This window comes from Oncorhynchus gorbuscha, linkage group LG03 (genome assembly GCF_021184085.1).
Source record: "Oncorhynchus gorbuscha isolate QuinsamMale2020 ecotype Even-year linkage group LG03, OgorEven_v1.0, whole genome shotgun sequence".
Classification (NCBI taxonomy): Eukaryota; Metazoa; Chordata; class Actinopteri; order Salmoniformes; family Salmonidae; genus Oncorhynchus; species Oncorhynchus gorbuscha.
Window position 1 is genome coordinate 44,862,164 of NC_060175.1, and position 23,576 is coordinate 44,885,739.

Below are 23,576 nucleotides of genomic sequence, written 5' to 3' on the forward strand. Positions count from 1 at the left end.
ACGAAGTAAATGAAGTAGATGGTTTCCTCTTTAAACATGACTAGCCTTTCCTCTCCTGGGGCAGATAAAGCCTTCCGTGGCCAGAGTACAGCAGGAACCCTTTACGGACTGGAAGGTATCAGAGAGGACAATAATCCCTTAGACGGATGTAAGCAGACAATCATTCACCACCGCAGTGTTAATCATCGCATCTCTCCTCCACATCTCCCTGGCAACAGCCAAGTTAAACAGCTACACTCTGACACACTGCACAGTGAGTAGACACACCAACCGCACAGGCCCAATCCACTGGTGAAACCGATGCCCAAGGAACTAGACTGACCCACACACAAGTTCTAACTCGACTAGAGATACATACTGTATTTTATTAAGCATCATTTATGCACCACTCTGTATTTCTTAACCTGTTGAGTGTAGGGGGCAGTATTTTGATGTTTGGATGAAAAACATACCCAAATGAAACGGCCTATTTCTAATCTAGAATATGCATATAATTGTCAGTTTAGGATAGAAAACACTCTAAAGATCACATTGCGTCATTGTATGGCTGGTTGCCAGCATCTCTCTCTCTCTCTCTCTCTCTCTCTCTCTCTCTCTCTCTCTCTCTCTCTCTCTCTCTCTCTCTCTCTCTCTCTCTCTCTCTCTCTCTCTCTCTCTCTCTCTCTCTCTCTCTCTCTCTCTCTCTCTCTCTCTCTCTCTCTCTCTCTCTCTCTCTCTCTCTCTCTCTCTCTCTCTCTCTCTCTCTCTCTCTCTCTCTCTCTCTCTCTCTCTCTCTCTCTCTCTCTCTCTCATTGAAGAAGCTACAGTCCCGGTTGAAATACTATTGATTATATATTGTAAAAACAACCTGAGGATTGATTATAAAAAACATTTGACATGTTTCTACGAACTTTACGGACACTATTCGGAATTTGTCTGCTCCGTCGTGACCGCTCGAGCGTGTGGATTTCTAAACATAATGCGCCAACCAAATGGAGGTATTTTGGATATAAAAACTGGGAGTCTCATGAGTGCAAACAGCTGAAGATCATCAAAGGTAAGCGTTTTAGTCTAGCGCTTTTCTGACTTTTGTGACCAATCTACTTGGCTGCTAGTGTTTGTAATATTTTGTCTACTGAGAGAGATGTTCTTACAAAACGCTTGTTATGCTTTCGCTGAAAGGATGTATAGAAATCTGACATGCCAGGTGGATTAACAACAAGCTAAGCTGTGTTTTGCTATATTGCACTTGTGATTTCATGAAAATTCAGGATTTGTAGTAATTTAATTTGAATTTGGCGCTGAAAATGATCCTGCTAACGGGGTGGGTGCATCAAGAAGTTAACCACCTACAGACTGGTACAAATCCTCTGAGGTACTGGTACAAATCCTCTGAGGTACTGGAACAAATCCTCTGAGGTACTGGAACAAATCCTCTGAGGTACTGGAACAAATCCTCTGCCAACTGAGGGAATACTCAACAGGTTGGGTTGAGTGATGGCGCCATTCATTTAACCCAACTTTAACAGGTACATCTGCCATAGGGTAAATTGTCATTCAGGTTCGTAAACACCTCCTCTAAAGTGTGCAACACATCCACAACCCTAGTCTTCCTGAAAAACAGCCATGGAGTTGAGAGGGCTTGATGTGGTATTTGAAAAGAACCCCATCCCAGACTCATTCTGGAGTAGCTCCCAGAGAGCCAATGCAGCTTTTCATGGCATCATTCCGGACAGATTAGACACCATGTTTAAATGGCAGCCCAGAGGAGAGGGTGAGGAACAGCTGGAGGTAGGCAGCAGAAAAATGTCTCTGCTCCTTTTGTTTTGTGTGGAAAAGAGGACATATTCTTTCTTTTTTAACTGCCTTTTGTTCTCTGAGATCAGATGAACATTTCCATTCAGCGCTATTAAGATTACATTCCTGAAAACCCTTTAACATGCAATGGTACTGTGTCAAAGGAAACAGGAACAAAGTATTTACTCTTTGTTTGGCCTAATTTGGTCATTTATTGAAGCATGCATGTTCAGCTTTAAATCACTGAACTGCACAACATTCTGAAGAGGAATCAAACTCAAGGGCATTTGTTATTAGCAGCTAATTACTGGTGACTGATCCAATATGTTCCATCTAATGGAGATTAGCCCTGCGACCACCTGACGCAATGGGGGGGGGGGGGTCATCTCTCTACACTGCCTCTGTGATTTGTGCAGATTTAGAGTGGGCAGTGCAGGAAGTGAACAAAGATTCTAGTTATGTAACATCTAACTGAGCATGATGCTTTTCAGCTACAGCAGCTTCATACCAGAAGATCCTATTAATTATTCATACCTGTTTACTTGTTGGGTAACTGCTACATATGCATGGCAAGTCAAAGAGGGGGCAGGTTTTTTCAGACTCCTGAGACTTCAGTCCTGATATGGAACTGTAACTATGGTTCTCTCACGACAGACTGTCAAATTGTCATTGAAGAACCCATCTGTAAAATGATCAGCAAGTTTGAAAAGCTGACCAACACAACTAGTCTAAATGTAGCCTAATGGACTGAATTAAAAAATGTCGTGATGTTGAAAATGGATGGTCAAAAAAATACCTTTTGGATACCTAGACAGATGGTTGGTTGCCTATGAATTGAGGCAACCGGTAGTCTAGATGTTTCAGAGCAATACAGCCTGATATTTCCATTACCCCTGGACTCGTATCCAGCTGCTGGAGAGTCAATTTATTCATTATTCCCCAGTAAATCCGTTCATATGCTAATCCAAAATGACCTATCCTGACTCGATCAATCCCGCGTCCGGCCAGTGCCAGATCATTAGAGACAACACAACAGTCTAATCCCACTGAAAGGCTCTGGTTAGTTTGACCACGCACCACGAAGAGAAGCGGTATAATAACACACCCATTACAGAGGAGAGCCTATGAATGACAGGTGAAGATAGTGGGACTATTTATACTATTGCGTGCGAGAACACACTTTTTTTTAAATTAAAGAATGATACGTTCCTAAATAGTAGCAATGGTAACATTTAGCCTACTTCTAAACCATGAACGCTTAATTGTGAAATACATTTAAACTCTTAGCCCACTGATGTAGATATTATTTTTGTTTAAATCGAGCACACCAAGAGAGCCACATAGGCTACATTTGTTGGCCGCTGTGTTCTACAGTGTAGCCTATCTTGTGGTGAGAAAATATCAAACCCTTTCAACCGCATTAACAGTTCACCCAGGCTGGCAGTTCTCTGTCATTTCTTCCTCGTAAACTAAGCCAGTGGTTCCCAACCGGGGAAACTAGGACCCCTGCGGGTACTTTGCCTATCCACGGGGGGTACTTGAGAAGACTCACGAGAGCATAGGCTTACTGGTAAAATGTACATGAGGGCAGAATCACAGAACAAAACCACAATTTACAAACATAAATAGATAGTGTCGTGAAGGAAGGGGACACAACAGGGCGCAAAAATAGCCTTGTCAACTGCGCAATAACAGCTTGATACAAAATAATGGCGCAAAGGGTAGATTATAGGCTTTGCTTACCTTATTACAAAGTAAGTGAGAGGGAGAGCATGGCTCTGCTTCCGGTGATGTTAGTTTTCAAACACATTTTCATCATTGCAAACCTTTTCATAGTCTAGGCTAGCCTACTATTCATGCGTCACAGTTTTACGAATCTTGCGCTCTCCCTCTCCGGTCCGTGCGAAGCTGCAATATGTTGCTAGACTATTGTCCCCCTCGCTCCGCGAGTATTTTAGTCAAGCTGCTCCGCAAACACATCCGAAAAGCGCACGGATTCTTGGAAGCAACGCTATACGTGTAGAAAAAACAAGCAATAAGTGGTTGAACACAAATACCCCTACAGTTAGTCCACCTACGTTGAGATAACACAATAGCCTAAAAGGTGTACGTTCAGAACACATCCAAAACAATCCTTTCGGAGGTAGCAACAGAAAACTAGAAAGTAAAAATATGTTCCACAGGGACTTTAAGTGCGTAACCATACGGAGCGCGGAGCAGCGACTTACTCGCCTGACTGCCTAGCTGAATAAGTGCCTGGCTGCATCACCACCGCCTCACCTCCCGACTGCCAATGACCAACCGTGATGTCAGGAAGTCACCGTCCGAACGTTGGTATAATTAGCGGTGTGAATGACTGGTGTTTTGGAATCATTTGCATGCAAATTAAACCATTTCCCCGAATCAACTGCCCCCTGGCAATCAGCTAAGAGAGAGAGAGAGAGAGAGAGGGAGAAAATGAATAGACTGTGGGGTATTGGAGGTATAAGCCACTAAACAAAATGCATAACAATTACCAATATAATGGAGGAGAAGGGTCATAGCCTATGGTCTACAGAATACTAAGTGTGGACTGGAGTAAGGTAATCAAACGGTCTTTATTTCCCAATACACTGTAGTCTAAGAGGTCATTTTACATACTGCTTGGTTATTAAATGCTTATAAGGAGTTTATTAACAGATATATATATATATATAAAACATTGTTACTAGGCCTCTGAAATAGCTCCCTGTCATTGACTACTTTCTGCAGGACCACAGAGGTGAACAATAGCTACACTTTTCACCTCATCCACATCAATGACCAGGAAGGAAATGTGAGAGGCAAGAACGTTTTTGAACACAAGGCTATTGGAACATATTAGGGACAAAACTGTTCATAATTGACTGTACTTCCAATCTACACCGAAAAGATCACAGAACTTTTTCAGACGCACAAAAAGTGTATTTCTCTCTAATTTTATGCACAAATTTGTTTTGATCCCTGTTAGTGAGCATTTTAGATTTTGTCAATATAATCCATCCACCTGACAGGTGTGGCATATCAAGAAGATGATTAAACAGCATGATCATTACACAGGTGCCGGGAACAATAAAAGGACACTAAAAATGCCAGAGCAGCAGCTACTCTTCCTGGACTCCAGTAAAAGTGAGGCAGTTTAAACCATTTTAAAAACATTACAATACATTCACCAATTTCACAACACACTCTGTGCCCTCAGGTCCATACTGCACCACTACCACAGATCTACAGTACTAAATCCATGTGTATGTATAGTGCGTATACGATTGTGTGTGTGTGTGTGTGTGTGCCAATGTTTGTGTTGCTTCACAGTTCCTGCTGTTCCATAAGGTGTTTTTTAATCGTTATTTAAAATCAAATTTTACTGCTTGTGTCAGTTACTTGATGTGGAATAGAGTTCCAAGTAGTCATGGCTCTATGTAGTACTGTGTGCCTCCCATAGTCTGTTTGGGACTGTGAAGAGACCTCGTGGCATGGCATGTCCTGTGGGGTATGCATGGGTGTCCGAGCTGTGTGCCAGTAGTTTAGACAGACAGCTCTGTGCATTCCACATGCACTCTCATAAATAGAAGTAGTGATGAAGTCAGTCTCTCCTCCACTTTCAGCCAGGAGAGATTGACATGCATATTATTAATATTAGCTCTCTGTGTACATCCAAGGGCCAGCCGTGCTGCCCTGTTCTGAACCAATTGCAATTTTCCTAAGTCCTTTTTTGTGGCACCTGACCACACAACTGAACTGTAGTTAAGGTGCGACAAAACTAGGGCCTGTAGGACCTGCCTTGTTGATAGTGTTGTTAAGAAGGCAGAGCATCGCTTCATTATAGACAGACTTCTCCCCATCTTAGCTACTACTGCATTAATATGTTCTGACCATGACAGTTTACAATCTAGGGTTACTCCAAGCAGTTTAGTCATCGCAACTTGCTCAATTTCCAGATGATCTATTACAAGAATTAGTTGAGGTTTAGGGTTTAGTGAGTGTTTTGTTCCAGATACAATGCTTTTTGGTTTAGAAATATTTAGAGCTAACTTACTCCTTGCCACCCACTCAAATTAACTGCAGCTGATTGAGTGTTGCAGTCATTTCAGTCGCTGTAGTAGCTGACGTGTATAGTGTTGAGTCATCCGCATACATAGACACTCTGGCTTTACTCAAAGTCAGTGGCATGTCGTTAGTAAAAATTGAAAAAAGCAAGGGGCCTAAACAGCTACCCTGGGGAATTCCTGATTATAACTGGATTATATTTGAGAGGCTTCCTTTAAAGAACACCCTATGTGTTTTTTTAGACAAGTAGCTCTTTATCCACATTTTAGTAGGGGGTGTAAAACCATAACACATACCTTTTTCCAGAAGCAGACTGATCAATAATGTCAAAAGCTGCACTGAAGTCTTAACAAGACAGCCTCCCCAATAATTTTATCATCAATTTCTCAGCCAATCATCAATCATGTTAACTGCAGGAATATCCACCTGAGCTGTTGCCAGATAATTCAATGTTCATTTCTCTACCATAAGCCACCTCCAATGTTGTGTTAGAGAATTTGTCAGTACGTCCAACCGGCCTCACAACCACAGACCACGTGTAACCACGCCAGCCGAGGACCTCCACATCCAGCTTCTGCATCTTCTGTGCGGAGGGGTTGGCCAGGGTGCCGAGGAGTATTTCTGTCTGTTAAAAATCCCTTTTTGTGGGGAAAAACACATTCTGATTGGCTGGGCCTTGCGCCCCATTGGGTGGGACTGGCTCCCAAGAGGGTGGACCTACGCCCTCCCAGGCCCACCCATGGCTCAAGCCTTCCCAGTCATGTGAAATCCATCAATCAGGGCCTAATGAATGTATTTCAATTGACCGATTTCCTTATATGAACTGTAACTCAGCAAATCTTAGACAATTATTGGGTTTATATTTTTGTTCAGTATGTTTTATTTCTTTATTATTTAATATTTATTTAACTAGGCAGGTCAGATAAGAACAAATTCGTATTTACAATGATGGCCTAAGAACAGTGCCTTGTTCAGGGGCAGAACGACATATTTTTACTTTGTCAGCTCAGGGATTCGATCTAGCAACCTTTCGGTTAATGGCCCAACGCTCTAACCACTTGCCGCCCCAAAGTATATATTCACATCATAGTAAAACAACTTGAAAGCCAATGTAGAAAAATTGATATATAGGCATAAGCATATCAGTGTAACGACTGGGTCCTGGGGTATGTTTGAGACCAAAATAAATAGTTCCACTTTTAGAATGAAATCAGTGTATCCCGTTACAAACCAAAATATATACTTGATTTAACTATGTGAAGTCAGTCACAATTAGTTGTCGCATTTGGAGAGATGATTTGGTATTGAAAGGTTTATTTGTGGACTCAAACCAGATTACGATGGCTCAAAATAGCCAAGATGTAAGTAATCTTACAAACACTTGGACAGCGAAGGCTGTAATGCTATCCAAGCTCCTTTCCAGAATTAGTGTTAGGGGTGTTTAACAATGTCCGAATACTGCTGCTAATTTGCTTATTGGTTTTGCATTGAATGGGTCGAGAGAGGAAAAATGATGACCAAACCCAACAAAAGATTTATTTCTGGTGAAATATGCTTAACGGGTTTATGGTTAATTTCTAAGGGGAAACAGTATAATGAGGGGGAGTTAGTAATTAAATCAAGATGTGTTTATTTTTCCTCAAATGCCTCTTCGGCAGTGTTTTAGCAGAGGAAAAAGTTAAGTAAAAAAAACTAAACAGAACTTGAGACAGTTTGTGAAGCTGCTAAAAACTGCTGGTGGCTCTGGACAACTTTCTCAGTTTGGGGATGTTGCAGTCATCTTTCTGTTCTCCTTTACCTCCTGGAGTCAGCCTACAGCTTTCTCTCCCGATGCTGCATGTCTGGCCTGGATTCTCCCTTCACACGTGGCGGAGTGCCTCTCCCTGGCTGCCAGTCTTTAGCCCCACATACAAGTACACAATCCCAACCCCTTTACAAACAAGAGTATCAATTACCCCTCACCCTGTATTTAAGGTCTTTCCACAGGCTTTTATGAGGAACTGTAAGTGACAGCGTCCCCACTTCACAGCCACATAGTGGGTCAACTGGTCTGGGGCCTGTTGCCGCTTCATATGGGCTTTAGGCTTTCCCCAATAAACTGATCCAGGGCCTAGTTTCTTTACTGCTCTAATAAAAACATAGGGGCCAGCTTGGGGAACATGCCATGGGGAATATTTCCTTTAGTGCCTCTGGATGGTCATTTTAGTTACGGCGAACAGGTTCACTCCCTTCCAAAGCATGCATTAGCATATCAGTGACTTTGTCCTGATCAAAGAGGATGAACGATAGTGTAAACAAGCCAACTGACATATGTTTTATAGTTACACTTCCTGAGAAGATCTTACCTGGCATTTCTTTCTGAATTGTGTGTATTTTTTTATATACACTGAACAAAAATATAAAAACGCAACATGCAACAATTTAAAAGATTGTACAGAGTTGCAGTTTGGATAAGAAAAGTCAATCAATATAAATTAATTAATTAGGCCCTAATCTGTATTTCACATGACTGGGAATATAAATATGCATCTGTTGGTCACAGATGATAATAATGATACATTTTGAAAAAGGTAGGGGTGTGGATAAAAAAAATCAATTAAAAAAAGTCCGTATCTGGTGTGACCAGTTGCCTTTCTCAGCACGACACAACTCCTTCGCATAGAGTTGATCAGGCTGTTGATTGTGTCCTGTGAAATGTGGTCCCACTCCTCTTCAATGGCTGTGCGAAGTTGGATATTGCCGAGAACTGGAACACAACGTTGTACACATAAATCCAGAGCATCCCAAACATGCTCAATAGGTGATATGTCTGGTATGCAGGCCATGAAAGAACTGGACGTGGTGGTCCTGGGCTGGCGTGGTGGTCCTGGGCTGGCATGGTTACACGAGGTCTGCGGTTGTGAGGCCTGTTGGACGTACTTCCACATTCTCTAAAACGACATTGTTGGTTTATGGTAGAAAAATTAACATTAAATTATCTGGCAACAGATCTGGTGGATATACCTATTTTTTCAATTAAATTTGTACCCCTTTTTTCTCCCCCAATTTTGTGATATCCAATTGGTAGTTACAGTATTGTCCCATCGCTGCAACTCCCATACGGACTCGGGAGAGGCGAAGGTCGAGAGCCACGCGTCCTCCGATACACAACCCTGCCAAGCCATACTGCTTCTTGACACACTGCTTGCTTAACCCAGAAGCCAGCCGCACCAATGTGTCAATGCGTCAGCTTGCAGGCGCCTGGGCCGCCACAAGGAGTTGCTAGAGCGCGATGGGACAAGGACATCTCGGCCGGCCAAACCCTCCCCTAACCTGGACAACGCAGTGCCAATGGGTCTCCCGGTCATAGCCAGCTGTGACACAGCCTGGGATCGAACTCGGGGTTGTAGTGACGCCTCAAGCACTGAGATGCAGTGCCTGGGATATTTTATTTCAGTTCATGAGACCAACACTTCACATGTTGCATTTATATTTTTGTTAGTAAATATTTCTAGGTATTACTGCACTGTTAGAGCTAGAAACAAGTGTTTTGCTTGCATGTGGGATAACATCTGCAAATCTGTGTACACAACCAACACTTTGATTTGAGTTATCATACACCAATATTATCTAAACCTTACCAAGGAAGGAAGTGAAGTACATAGAAAAAAATGAAATTTGTCAGGATAAGAAACCAGCGTTTTTTCCAAGCTTGCGTTGGTCCAAATGGACCCACAACTGAATGTTTTAACACCACCATCCTCTTCTCTCCTTTCACGTGGTAAATGGTGATGATGACTATCACTGAGTCAACACATCAGCTAAGGAAAAGGAGGATATCTAGTCAGTTGTACAACTGAAGGCATTCAACTGAAATGTGTATTCCGCATTTAACCCAACCCCTCTGTATCAGAGAGGTGTGGGGGGCTACCATAATCGACATGCATGGCTTCGGCACCCTAGGAACAGTGGGTAAACTGCCTTGCTCAGGGGCAGAACAACAGATTTTTACCTCGTCAGCTCTGGGATTCAATCCAACAACCTTATAGTTACTGGCCCAACACTAACCCAAGGGTGGGTAATTCCAGTCCTCGAGGGCCTAATTGGTGTCACATTTTTCTCTATCCCTAGCAAACACAGCTGATTAATCAACTTGCATTCTAAACTGAAGATCATGATTAGGTGATTATTGGAGTCAGGTGTGTTAGCTGGGGAAAAACTGTGACAACAATCAGGCCCTCGAGGCCTGGAATTGCCCACCCCTGCTCTAACCACTAGGCTACCAAGTCTCACCCCAATAGCTGATCACTGAGGAGAGAGACAGAGCTGATCACTGAGGAGAGAGACAGAGAGAGAATTGTCATTTTCTGGTATGACTTCTCAGAGATAACCACGTACATTTTTAGAGACAGGGCTCGCATCAAATCATTTGCGACCAACAAGCCAGTTAGATTGTCTGAGGGAAAGGAAGTTGAATCTAACCTTGTTTCCAGCCTCAGATACAGGGTTTAGGGCATTGGAGTAATTCCCCAAATCTCTGCTACTACCGTTACCAGTCTCTTCCAGCAGGCTCAGCGAAGTACTAAGGGGGACTAAGGCTGTGGATGGATACTCAGCTCAGCTCAAGAGCACTTCTACAATAATGCTCCCAACAGATAAGTGATTATTATATTATATTATATTATATATTTTTTTAGAGAGGAAAAAGGGGGGAAAGGAATAACGAGAAGAGTAGCCAGTTTGGCGGAAATTATAATCCGTCCGTCCTTCCGTCTAGTGGCCCTGCTGCAGCCAGGCTGGGGAAGTCATTAGGCCACAGTGTGTTCTCCTGCTCCATGCATGGAAGGGGCCTGGGCTCTGGAGTGACCTTGAGGAGAGGCTCTTGAGGGGCAGGCTATTTCAGCCCTTGCTGGCCCACTTACAACAAGAGCTCTTCAGCGTGAAGAAACGTGTTGCTTGGGCCCCATCCATCAAGCCATCCATCTCAAGCCACAGACAGCCTGGCTCTCAGGGGCTGTGGAGCACGTTCCTCAGTGTACAGTACATTACCCTCACCCCGTCTCTCTGTGAGCTTTCCCAGTCCTACATGTGGATTCAGATTCAAAACAGAACTGGGTCACGTTTGCCTCCGGCTGAAAATGGTATGTGTAGAAGATGCAAAAGGAAATGGCAACTGATAAACATGAGCGATTGAGAGAGAAATGATTTTGCATCAACGTGAAGTAAGAAAATGGAACAGCCTCTTCAGTGAACAACCTGCTGTCTAATCCTCCCAAACATCCTAGGGCTGTTTAATGACTAAGCTCCTTGACTAGAATACAGTATATATACATATGAAGTGGGTACAACGTATGTGAACATTATTAAAGTGACCAGGGTTCAATGACCATGTACATAGGGCAGCAGTCTCTAAGGCTGGTTGCTCCAATTCAGTCAGACTGCATGGTTCTGGAAAACCGCAGAGTTCTATTCCAGAACATTCTCCTCCTTGGAGCTCCCTCTCCCCTCTCCCTACAAGTGTCACAGTTGCCATATGGAGAGGAGAGGAGTGACCAGATGTTTCATTCATAATAGATATGATCAACCTCATTAGGGTGACCACAGCAGAGCAACAACAGCAGCAGCTTGATACATGATATTGCCCCATTCTGTCAGTTTACTAAAGCCTCAGATGTACTCCACAACACCACAGCCAGCTATGCAGAACAACAGTACTGTACATATTGCTAACGCATACCGCTTGAAGAGAGGAACAGAAGACGCCAAATTGAACACAGTCTGTGGTCTAGGAAGGGGAGTACAACTCCCCAGTGATCTAAACACAGCCAACGTGTGTGATTACAGTCTCCTGTTTTAGCCAATCACCTGGGTTGTGCTCCACTTTCTCCAGAGCCTCCTGTAATGGTTTAAACCTCAGCAATTCAAACTTCTAGTTAAATAAACCCTTGCTTAAGTATGCCATGTTTAAATATTTAGTTGAGAAAGACTGGCTGGAAGGGGAGAAGGATCAGTCAAACAGTGGTTGGTCTGATTGAGCGGTTCTGTCTGTCCATTATTGTCAGGGACCAGGAGGGAGAACAGTGCTCTGCTTATGTCCACTTATAGCTCCGTTTGATTCTCAATTTGTTATCAATACAACTCAAGGTCACTGCAGAACATTCCTCAGACAACTGTCTAGGGAGAGTTTCCTCCTTGCTGTTCCACAAATAGTAAAATCCAGTAGACTAAGAAAGAAGATTTACGTTAATTCCATTTTTATAACTGCTATTTCAAATCCGTCAGATGTCATTTGTGCCAGTAAGGGCACACCTCTAAACTTAGAGAGACAACAAGTGGCAATTAATGTGTACTGGCAAAAAGAAGACCATACAGGGCTCTTGCTTTCTTAAAGGCGTGCACGCTCACATACACACTGCAGTCTGGTAAATGTATCAGGGTTAGGGATCAGGGAAGGCGTGGACCCGAGTCCAGGATGGACTGCTATAGCTTCCTGTTACAGGAGAGCGAGTGAGAGAGAAAGCCAGGGCACATTCATCTGCTAAGAAAAATATTACCCTTGGCTCCTGTTTGAAATATCTTTGTAATTTGTTAATAGCAAATATAAAACCTCTGAAAAATCAGATCAGAGTCCAATCAGCCTATTACTTGCCTGTTACAAACACCAAGCTCCAGTCAGTTCCATGGGTTGGTGTGTGTGTGTGTGTGTGTGTGTGTGTGTGTGTGTGTGTGTGTGTGTGTGTGTGTGTGTGTGTGTGTGTGTGTGTGTGTGTGTGTGTGTGTGTGTGTGTGTGTGTGTGTGTGTGTGTCAAAATACGATTGGTTAGAAGCTTTTGGTACAGAAACAATCTGCTACTGTAAACCCCATCTGAATACACACAACAAGACATGAGGAAATATCAGAATGAGCCATGTCTACCCAGGAATAAACAACAGACCTGGTTTCTTCACTAATCCATTTCTACCCTTCCGCTGTCACCTCAATAATCCAACCTAAAGCCTTTCACTTGGATAACTTTCTCATGGGGGACTTATGCTTTTAGTACTACAGGCTATTCTGAAATAAAAATGTATTTCATTGATAGAGATTTTGCAGAATAAGTGAAGTTGTAAGAATAAGCAAAGGTGTGTCGAGCCAGAATAAATAGAGTTGTCTGTTATGAACAGATTAAACGAGATGAAGAGAAAAGGGGGATTTAAAACACTTCAACCTGATTCCAGAGCCAGAAAAACAAAAAGCTTATCTATGTGGTCAATAAAGTAATAAAGAGGATTACTTCCTAACCACACAGCAGAGGTTCTGGGAGGAGGAGGAAGGGGGTCCTCATCCAATTAACAGTGTTTCATCTCAACCAACCCTGAAATAAAACAACCACCCTTCCAATTCACCAACTATTAAAAGGACTTTAATCATCCAATTTCCTGCATCAAGCTGTGATCGATGATGAGCCGATGACACACAAGCTCCACGTCGATATGAGCCACCGCTGCTTTCTCCACAGGGGAGGTCTGGTCCAGCTCCGGTAGCAGTTATGGATTGGTAACTGACGAGGGATTGGCAGTTCTAGGATCTTTGGAATGAGCTGTGGATTTCTGTTAACAGACACAGAGGGAGTGTGACCCCACCACTCAACAGTGTAGTGTTGAAACTGTTTGGAGGTCTGAGACAGCACTAAGGAATAGATGGATGACTCATTTAGAATCCACGTGTACTGTGTAATCATGAAAACTCAGCAGAACACACAGACATGCACAAAATCACACATACACACAGTCCAACAAAGGGTGGAGGTATTGAGACAATCAGGAGCCCCTCTACCACGTCTTTCCCCACTCCCCACTGTAGCTCCTATTACCCCCCTCATGTAGTCTGGAAATCAGTGAGAGAGCAACACCCTGAGAGGAACTAAATGACCCTGGCACAAGGCTGTTCATAACACCCAGCCTGCTATTCGCCCCTGTTTATTTGAACTGTGAACCACACCGTGTATGTGTGTAGAGAGAGGGAGGGCGAAGCCGGCTATTATAAAGTAAATCCTGTGTCCTGCCCCTTTCACACTCTGAGCACGTTTATCTCCCCGCAGGCGCCCGGCGCTCCTGTGGTTCTCCAGGCACAGACAGTCCTCTGTGTGTCCAGCCAGGGCTGCACGGCACAGGCATGGAGAGAACAAACACCCCCTGCCCTCCTGGAGCCCCAGAGCCCAGACACAGGACATGCTGTGACCCACATATGGGAAGCCCTCTCATCATTGGACTACCGCCTGCTAGGCCCCCTCCACTCACTGCACAAGGCCAGTGATTATGTATGGAGATTATTCAAAGCAGTCCCTGTGATGGAGGGAGACTGGAGGAACAGTGTGTTTGGGATTTGGTTCTTGGTAACAGTGCCTGGGGGTAGTGGAGGATGAGAGACTGTATCATAAATGAACCCACTGTTTTAATCCACAGCCTGGAAGGACTGTGCTACCAACCCAGATACCATAAGATCTCAAAACAACTCTAGGATCATGCACACCCAAACCGAAGAGATACATGTACAATATTGAGTTCCCTCCGTAGTTTTCAGAGTTCACTTATTGCAGGGGGCGATGTAAATGTACTGATATCTAAAATAGCAGACATTTACCTTGTCTGACATTTCTGAAGTACTGGTTGGCTGTAATTCTACTACTGCTAACTGTCACTATTTGTAACCCTCATCTATCCATGTGTGGGTTGCTTTTAAATAGCACCACATGAATCAATGGAAATAAAAAAAGACTTCACTCTGATGACGTGGTAAAATTGACCAGGAAAACCAGATAGCAATGCTGTCACGTTCTACATAGGCCTCCAATATGAATTTGATGGGTCAGGCTCAAGCCCTTCTCCATTATACGCTAGTTAGACACCGTGTAAATATTCAATCATTAGAAAAGTAGAACATTGCGTATTTGCTACTGAACGTCAGCTGAGGTCTGTTTTGGGATAATAAGAAAACAAACAAATAATCAGCAGCACAATTTTCCTTCTGAAGACTTCAATCCACTTTAGATTTCCCCCGAAAGCCCCTTTGACTCTTAAACTTGGCGTTAACATTTACGTTTTTAGGAATGTAGCTGACGCTCCTATCCAGAGCAACTTACAGGAGCAATTAGGGTTACGTGCCTTGCTCAAGGGCACTGACAGATCTTTCACCTAGTCGGCTTGGGGATTCAAACCAGCAACCTTTCGGTTACTGGCCCAACGCTCTTAAATGTTTATGATACAGCCTTCGTGCCACTGCTCTGCTAGCCAGAAGACAGCGCTGCCTGGTGTCCAGTTGAATCACCCTCAGCCTGCCCAGCCAGCCTTAAGGAGGACGAGCAGGTCAGAGAAGAGAGAGAAGAGAGAGGAGAGAAGAGAGAGAGAGAGAGAATGAGAGAGAGAAGGAGAGGGGGGAGAGAGAGTGAATGAGAGAGAGACAGCATGAGAGAGGTCATTTATCTGACTTGCTCAAAATCACATCCTGTTGCTACCTAAACTCCATTGATTACTCAAGAAACGCAGATCCTTTCATGTGGACATAGGGGAGGTTAACCATTTCATTTCATATCAATACAGCTTCAGTTTCTTTAGATCCTGTAAATGGATGGATAAACACAGAAATAAAGAACAAGCCGTATAAGATGTCTTCCACGTTAGAAAAGGACCTGAGTGAGCACATTTGTTGATGACATAGCATGAATCTGAGGGTTGCACAAAAAAGCTGAACACATGAACCCTGCCATCTGGGACGCATTTAGTATGCATGTGCAAATGATTACATATTTCCCAAAAAGAACATTTGAGAAGTCTTTAACCTTTTGACACAAATTTGAATGTTATTTTCTGACTTAAGCATAAGTAAGCAAAGTATATTGTCTGCCAAACAAAGAGATAGATTCAGAGGCAGCGAGAGAGAGAGAGGCAGCGAGAGAGAGAGAGGCAGCGAGAGAGAGAGAGGCAGCGAGAGAGAGAGCGAGAGAGAGAGAGGCAGCGAGAGAGAGAGAGGCAGCGAGAGAGAGAGAGGCAGCGAGAGAGAGAGAGAGAGCGAGAGGCAGCGAGAGGCAGCGAGAGACACAGAGGCAGCGAGAGAGAGAGACACAGAGAGAGAGAGAGAGAGAGAGAGAGACAGCGACATTGAAAGAACGAGAGGGACAGAGAAAGAGCGAGAGAGGGACAGAGAGAGAGAGAAAGACAGGGACACAGAGACAGTGAAAGAGAGACACACACAGAGAAACATCGACATTGAAAAAGCAAGAGACACAGAGAGAGACTGAGACAGAGAGAGACAGAGACAGAAATTTGATTTATACCAAAACATAGCACGACTGATCATATTTACACCCTACTCACCCTGATAGGTAAACATGTCCACCTTAATAATTCCAACATATACGCTTGCTTTATTGACTTCCAAAAAGCATTTGATTATATTTGGCATACAGGACTGTTCTACAAAGTTATTGAAAGTGGTGTAGGGGGTAAAACATGGCATAGTTATATCAATGTATACTGGTAATGCGTGCAGCATTAAAATAGTCAAGAATATAATTCTTTAACCATGGGCGGGGCCTTCGCCAGGGTTGCAATCTGAGCCCTGCACTCTTCAATATTTACATCAATGGATTACCCACTATTCTGGAAAAATCCTTAGTCTCCACAAGGTTAAATGCCTCCTCTTCGCAGATGACCTATGCCACCTACAGCACATGGCCTACAGCAGAGCCTGGATCTGCTAGAGCAGTACTGCCAGACCTGGGCCCTGGCAGTAAACCCCAAAAATACTAAAATAAAGATTTTCCAGAGAAGATCCAGATCTCAGGGAATTAGACAAAGTTCTCATTTGGTACAACATATATAGAGTACTGCACACACTACAATTACTTAGGTTTAAAAATGGACACCTTAATGAGGCAGTGAATGAACAGAGAGAAAGCACGCAGGGCATTCTACGCCATTAAAAAACAAATTAAAATTGAAATACCTATTCAAATTTGGCTCAAATTAATTGAATGTATCATTGAACCAATTGCACTTTATGGCAGTGAGGTGTGGGGTCCACTTGCAAAACAAAATTTCATCAAATGGGACAGACACCCAATTGAAACCCTGCATGCAGAGTTCTATAAGATTCTCCTACATGTCCAGAGGAAAACTACAAACAATGCATGCAGGGCAGAATTAGGCCAATATCCACCATTAATAAAAAATAAATAAAAAAGAGCAATTCAGTTTTGCAAACATCTAAAATACAGTGACACCCACTCATATCATTACCAAGCCCTGCAATGCCACGAGCCGAGCAAAAAAATAATCCACTCATCCAGCTGGTCTTGGGGCTGAGTTCACAAACCTATTCTACTAACACACTGAAGCCTCAGGACCAGAACATCCAACCAATCAGAATATACCAAATTATAACACAGTCAAAACAAAAACTACATTGCTTATTGCGAAACACAAGTGCAAAGCATAATGCAGTGCTTTCTGGCCCTAAATCGACAGTACACCGTGGCCAACTATTTGACCATGGTTACTGATCAAAACCTTTGAAAACCCTTGACAAAGTACAGACTCAGTGAGCACAACCTTGCCATTGAGAAGGATAGACACAGGAAAACCTGGCTCCCTGTAGAGGAAAGGCTATGCAACCACTGCACAACAGCAGAACCTGAGACAGAGCTGCATTTCCTGACAAAATGTCAAAAATATAAAACAATTAGAGTGACATTTCCCCAAATTTGAAACCCTTAAAGGTTTCAAAGACCTCTCGGATGAGAATAGACTACCCGTCCTGTTGAGAGAGGACGCAGAGAGCTGTGGGTTGGCAGCGCACTACATTGCTGTCTGCCATAAGATGAGGGACAGTGTCTGACAGACCAATCAACCTGCACATGTCCTCTACTGTAATGCTTATTGTTAATGTTCAATGTATGATTATTTTGACCCTTTGTTACTGTTGTTACTGTTGTCCCGTTGATAATTTTGATTCTTATTATCTTAAAATTGTAAATTGTAAATCCAAAGTAAGCTTTGGCAATATGTACATTGTTACATCATGCCATTAAAGCAAATTGATTTGAATTGAGAGCGAGAGAGCGAGAGAGCAGGACAGAGAGAGAGAGCAGGACAGAGCGACAGACAGACGGCAGAGGGCAGAGAGAGCGAGAGAGCGAGAGAGCCAGACACAGAGAGAGAGCCAGACACAGAGAGAGAGCCAGACACAGAGAGAGAGCCAGACACAGAGAGAGAGCCAGACACAGAGAGAGAGACAGAGCACAGAGAGAGAGAGAGAGAGAGAGAGAGAGAGAGAGAGAGGGACAGAGTGAGAGAGAGAGACAGAGAGAGAGAGAGAGAGAGAGAGAGAGAGCACAGACAGAGAGAGAGAGAGAGAGAGCGAGAGAGGGGGGGACAGAGAGAGAGAGAGCGCCAGACAGAGAGAGAGAGCGCCAGACAGAGTGAGAGAGCGCCAGACAGAGAGAGAGAGAGCGCCAGACAGAGAGAGAGAGCCAGACAGAGTGAGAGAGAGCGCAAGAGCGAGAGAGGGGGGGACAGAGAGAGAGCGCCAGACAGAGAAAGAGAGAGAGAGAGACACAGAGAGAGAGAGAGAGAGAGACACAGAGAGGAGACACAGAGAGAGAGAGAGACAGAGAGAGACACAGAGAGAGACAGAGAGAGAGAGAGAGAGAGAGAGAGAGACACAGAGAGGAGACACAGAGAGAGAGAGAGACACAGAGAGAGACACACAGAGAGAGAGAGAGAGAGAGAGAGAGAGACACACAGAGAGAGAGACACAGAGAGAGGGAGACACAGAGAGACACAGAGAGAGGGAGACACAGAGAGACACACAGAGAGACACACAGAGAGACACACAGAGAGACAGAGAGACACACAGACACACAGAGAGACAGACAGACAGAGAGACAGAGAGACAGAGAGACAGAGACACAGAGAGACACAGAGACAGAGAGACACAGAGAGAGAGAGACACAGAGAGACACAGAGAGAGAGACACAGAGAGAGGGAGACACAGAGAGACACACAGAGAGAGGGAGACACAGAGAGACACACAGAGAGAGGGAGACACAGAGAGACACACAGAGAGACACACAGAGAGACACAGAGACAGAGAGACAGAGAGACAGAGAGACAGAGAGAGAGAGAAAGCCATTACCTACAGAGACATGAACCTGGAGAACAGTCCCCTAAGCAAACTAGTCCTAGGGCTTTGTTCACAAACTCAAACAGACCCCACAGAGCCTCAAGACAGCAACACAATTAGACCCAACCAAATCATGAGAAAACAAAAATCTAATTACTTGACACATTGGGAAAGAACAAAAAAACTGAGCAAACTCGAATGCTATTTGGCCCGTATATAGAGTACACACTGCCCACAAATTGGAGGTGGAAACTGAGCTGCACTTCCTAACTTCCTGCCAAATGTTTGACGATAGAGACAATTTCCCTCAGATTACACAGATCCACAAAGAAATTGAAATAAAAATCTATTTTGATAAACTCCCATTTATACCAGGTGAAATACCAGTGTGACATCACAGCAGCAATATTTGTGACACATTGCCACAAGAAAATGGCAACCAGTGAAGAACAAACACCATTGTAAATACAACCCATATTTATGTTGATTTATTTTCCCTTTTGTACTTGAACTATTTACACATCGTTACAACACTGTACATAGACATATGACATCGTTACAACACTGTACATAGACATATCACATCGTTACAACACTGTACATAGACATATGACATCGTTACAACACTGTATATAGACATATGACATCGTTACAACACTGTATATAGACATATGACATCGTTACAACACTGTATATAGACATATGACATCGTTACAACACTGTATATAGACATATGACATCGTTACAACACTGTATATAGACATATGACATCGTTACAACACTGTATATAGACATATAGAGTGTAATGTTTACGGTTAATTTTTTATTGTGTATTACGACAAAGCCTATTCCCCCTCAGGAAACTAAAAAGATGTGGCATGGGTCCAGAGATCCTCAAAAGGTTCTACAGCTGCACCATCGAGAGCATCCTGACTGGTTGACTCACTGCCTGGTATGGCAACTGCTCAGCCTCTGACCGCAAGGCACTACAGAGGGTAGTGCGTACGGCCCAGTACATCATTGGGGCAAAGCTGCCTGCCATCCAGGACCTCTACACCAGGCAGTGTCAGAGGAAGGCCCTAAAAATTGTCCAAGACCCCAGCCACCCCAGTCATAGACTGTTCTCTCTACTACCGCATAGCAAGCGGTACCGGAGTGCCAAGTATAGGACAAAAAAAGGCTTCTCAACAGTTTTTACCCCCAAGCCATAAGACCCCTGAACAGGTAACCAAATGGTTACACGGGCTATTTGCACTGTGCCCCCCCAACCCAACCCCTCTTTTACACTGCTGCTACTCTCTGTTTATCATATATGCATAGTCACTTTAACTATGCATTCATGTACATACTACCTCAATTGGCCCGACCAACCAGTGATCCCGTACATTGGCTAACCGGGCAGTCTGCATTGTGTCCCGCCACCCACCACCCGACAAACCCTATTTAGCTACTGCTACTCTCTGTTCATCTTATATGCATAGTTACTTTAACCATATCTACATGTACATACTACCTCAATCAGCCTGACTAACCGGTGTCTGTATGTAGCCTCGCTACTTTCATAGCCTCGCTACTTTCATAGCCTCGCTAATGTATATAGTTTGTCTTAACTGTTGTTTTATTTCTTTACTTACCTATTGTTCACCTAATACCTTTTTTTGCACTATTGGTTAGAGCCTGTAAGTAAGCATTTCACTGTAAGGTGAAATGCTTACACCTACACCTGTTGTATTCGGCGCACGTGACAAACTTTGATTTGATTTATCTACTTCACTTGCTTTGGCAATGTTAACATATGTTTCCCATACCAATAAACCCCGTAAATTGATTTGACAGACAGAGAGAGGGACCGAGAGAGAGAGAGAGAGTAACCAACCAAGCAGGGACTTCCATAACGAGTCCCTTCAAACTCCCAGCATTCTCAGCTGCAAATGACCATTTTAGAGCAGAGGGTTGAAATGTGTCACCCCTTACCTGGCAAGCTGGGTAAACTTTAGAGATCCTGTGTCGGCCCACAGACACAGCTCGTAAACTTGCGGAATCCCAATCCCTGTACAGCAGAGCTATTCAATTCCGGCCCTGGAGGGCCCAAAAACGCCTGTTTTTCATCCTCTCCTTCTAAATCAGGGGCACCAGGTGAGTGCAACTAACTACCAGGTAGAAACAAAACAAAAAACGTGTTGGCCCTCCAGGACCAGAATTGAATAGCCCTGCTGTATATACTGTACACACAAAACAACCAAGTCAACGTAGTCTTTATGGACCACAGGGGCAATTTCTATGAACAGAAACGCACTTATGCTCAAAGGTCACGAGAAGAAGTCAAGATAAAAGTTCAATGTGTCACATATAGGCAGTTAAAGTCAAGGACATTGATTAACTTCAAGCTTGAAGACCGATAGAATTCTCTGTAAACCTCATTCTAAACCCCAGTCTTGGTTTAGTGTCTTTGCTCCTCTGGTACCATGTCTAGTGTGTGTATAGCCCGTCCTTAACCAGCCATTGGTTGGCCTGCGAGGTGAGCCCACCACATCTGGTGTCCCTGGTCAGAGGTCAGGGACACACACTCAGACGAACAGCCACTGATGGGTGTTGGGGTGTGCTTCGAAAGAGAAAGTCCTATCCCACAGCGATAGGGGTGGGCCTGGGCGCAAAGAGATGCAGCCTCACTACACTGCACACATCATAGTGTATCGACTGAAGGTACAATGGCCGTGGATAAAAGTCTCAGATAGGGAAATTATGATGAATAGCCCATAATCATTTTAATAAAACATAGTGCCAGAATCCGAATGTGACAGGATCGATGCGGCGTGGTATGTAGGGAGAGCAATTAGGTGGTGATTCATTCCGTGTCCCTTTCATTGTCTGCTCCCTGCATCACACTGAGGCAGCTAATTGCCAGGAGATGACATTAACACCCAGCAGACGTGATTCACCAGTGTCACCGTGTCCTGCCTGTCCTCCCATACGAAGGCTCTCGCTCTCTGTGACAGGGACAGACTTGCACACATGGACAGCTACTTCTGTACCAGCGTGACACCACACAAATGTGACGAGGAAAGACTGGGGATATGACGAACTTCAGAGGACAAAAACTCGGAGACAGAAAACGGATGTTGTCTGTGTTTTATGTTTTTACTTTGAAGAAGAAAGCTTTGGCTGTGATAAAATACAAATGTGGAATCGTTTAATGTGGAATGTGACAGATTTGGGTTATGCGAGATGCCTGGTGTGGAGGTGTTTGTACAGTGTGTGTGTGTGTGTGTGTGTGTGTGTGTGTGTGTGTGTGTGTGTGTGTGTGTGTGTGTGTGTGTGTGTGTGTGTGTGTGTGTGTGTGTGTGTGTGTGTGTGTGTGTGTGTGTGTGTGTGTGTGTGTGTGTGTGTGTGTGTGTGTGTGTGTGTGTGTGTGTGTGTGTGTGTATTGAGCAGATGAATTGATGACATGACAAAGGTTTGAACACAATTTGAAGCGAGGTGAGGGAAGGTATCAAGTCAATGTGATTCCAGCTCAGTGTCTTTCATTAGGAATGGAATAGTCCTGTCCTCAGACCAGCAGGGGACCACACAGCTCTGACACACAGCACTGACACTGGGGACAAGCATAATCGTCTGCAAATGGAAGACATTTATTCTGGGAGGGAAAAACAGCTGAGAGACCAAATTAGAAAACAGATGAGGCACATTTTCAACATAATGAGTTGTTGGCAAACATGTTCGCTTCGTAGCATTGCGGTCCCTCTTGGTAGCATTGCGGTCCCTCTTGGTAGCATTGCGGTCCCTCTTGGTAGCATTGCGGTCCCTCTTGGTAGCATTGCGGTCCCTCTTGGTAGCATTGCGGTCCCTCTTGGTAGCATTGCGGTCCCTCTTGGTAGCATTGCGGTCCCTCTTGGTAGCATTGCGGTCCCTCTTGGTAGCATTGCGGTCCCTCTTGGCAGCATTGCGGTCCCTCGTGGCAGCATTGCGGTCCCTCGTGGCAGCATTGCAGTCCCTCGTGGCAGCATTGCAGTCCCTCGTGGCAGCATTGCAGTCCCTCGTGGCACTATTGCAGTCCCTCGGCACTATTGCAGTCTCATGGCACTATTGCAGTCCCTCGTGGCACTATTGCAGTCCCTCATGGCACTATTGCAGTCTCATGGCACTATTGCAGTCTCATGGCACTATTGCAGTCTCATGGCACTATTGCAGTCTCATGGCACTATTGCAGTCTCATGGCACTATTGCAGTCTCATGGCACTATTGCAGTCTCTCATGGCACTATTGCAGTCTCTCATGGCACTATTGCAGTCTCTCATGGCACTATTGCAGTCTCTCATGGCACTATTGCAGTCTCTCATGGCACTATTGCAGTCTCTCATGGCACTATTGCAGTCTCTCATGGCACTATTGCAGTCTCTCATGGCACTATTGCAGTCTCTCATGGCACTATTGCAGTCTCTCATGGCACTATTGCAGTCTTAGGGAGTTCAGACATTTTATACTGTTGGTTGCACTTGTGTTTGATGTCTTTGCTGTGGCACGGCAGAATATTCGCTCAACCACTTAGGAGGTGATTCACACACAGAAGAGAGGGTACTGGACATATGTCTGT

The 23,576-nt window shown here is 44.2% G+C and overlaps 1 protein-coding gene across 4 annotated transcripts in view; it reads right to left on the minus strand.

Moving 5' to 3' along the window:
- The window catches only part of LOC124031422 (prickle-like protein 2), a 112,640-nt gene that overhangs the window by 16,552 nt on the left and 72,512 nt on the right, over positions 1 to 23,576 (minus strand). Inside the window, exon 1 of one of the 4 annotated variants that reach the window (XM_046342643.1) lies at positions 3,520 to 4,063. The exons of the other annotated variants lie outside the window; for them this stretch is intronic. The gene's annotated coding sequence lies outside the window, so the exon portion shown is untranslated. Of the gene's footprint in view, positions 1 to 3,519; positions 4,064 to 23,576 lie in introns of those variants that run through there. 4 annotated transcript variants of the gene reach the window in all.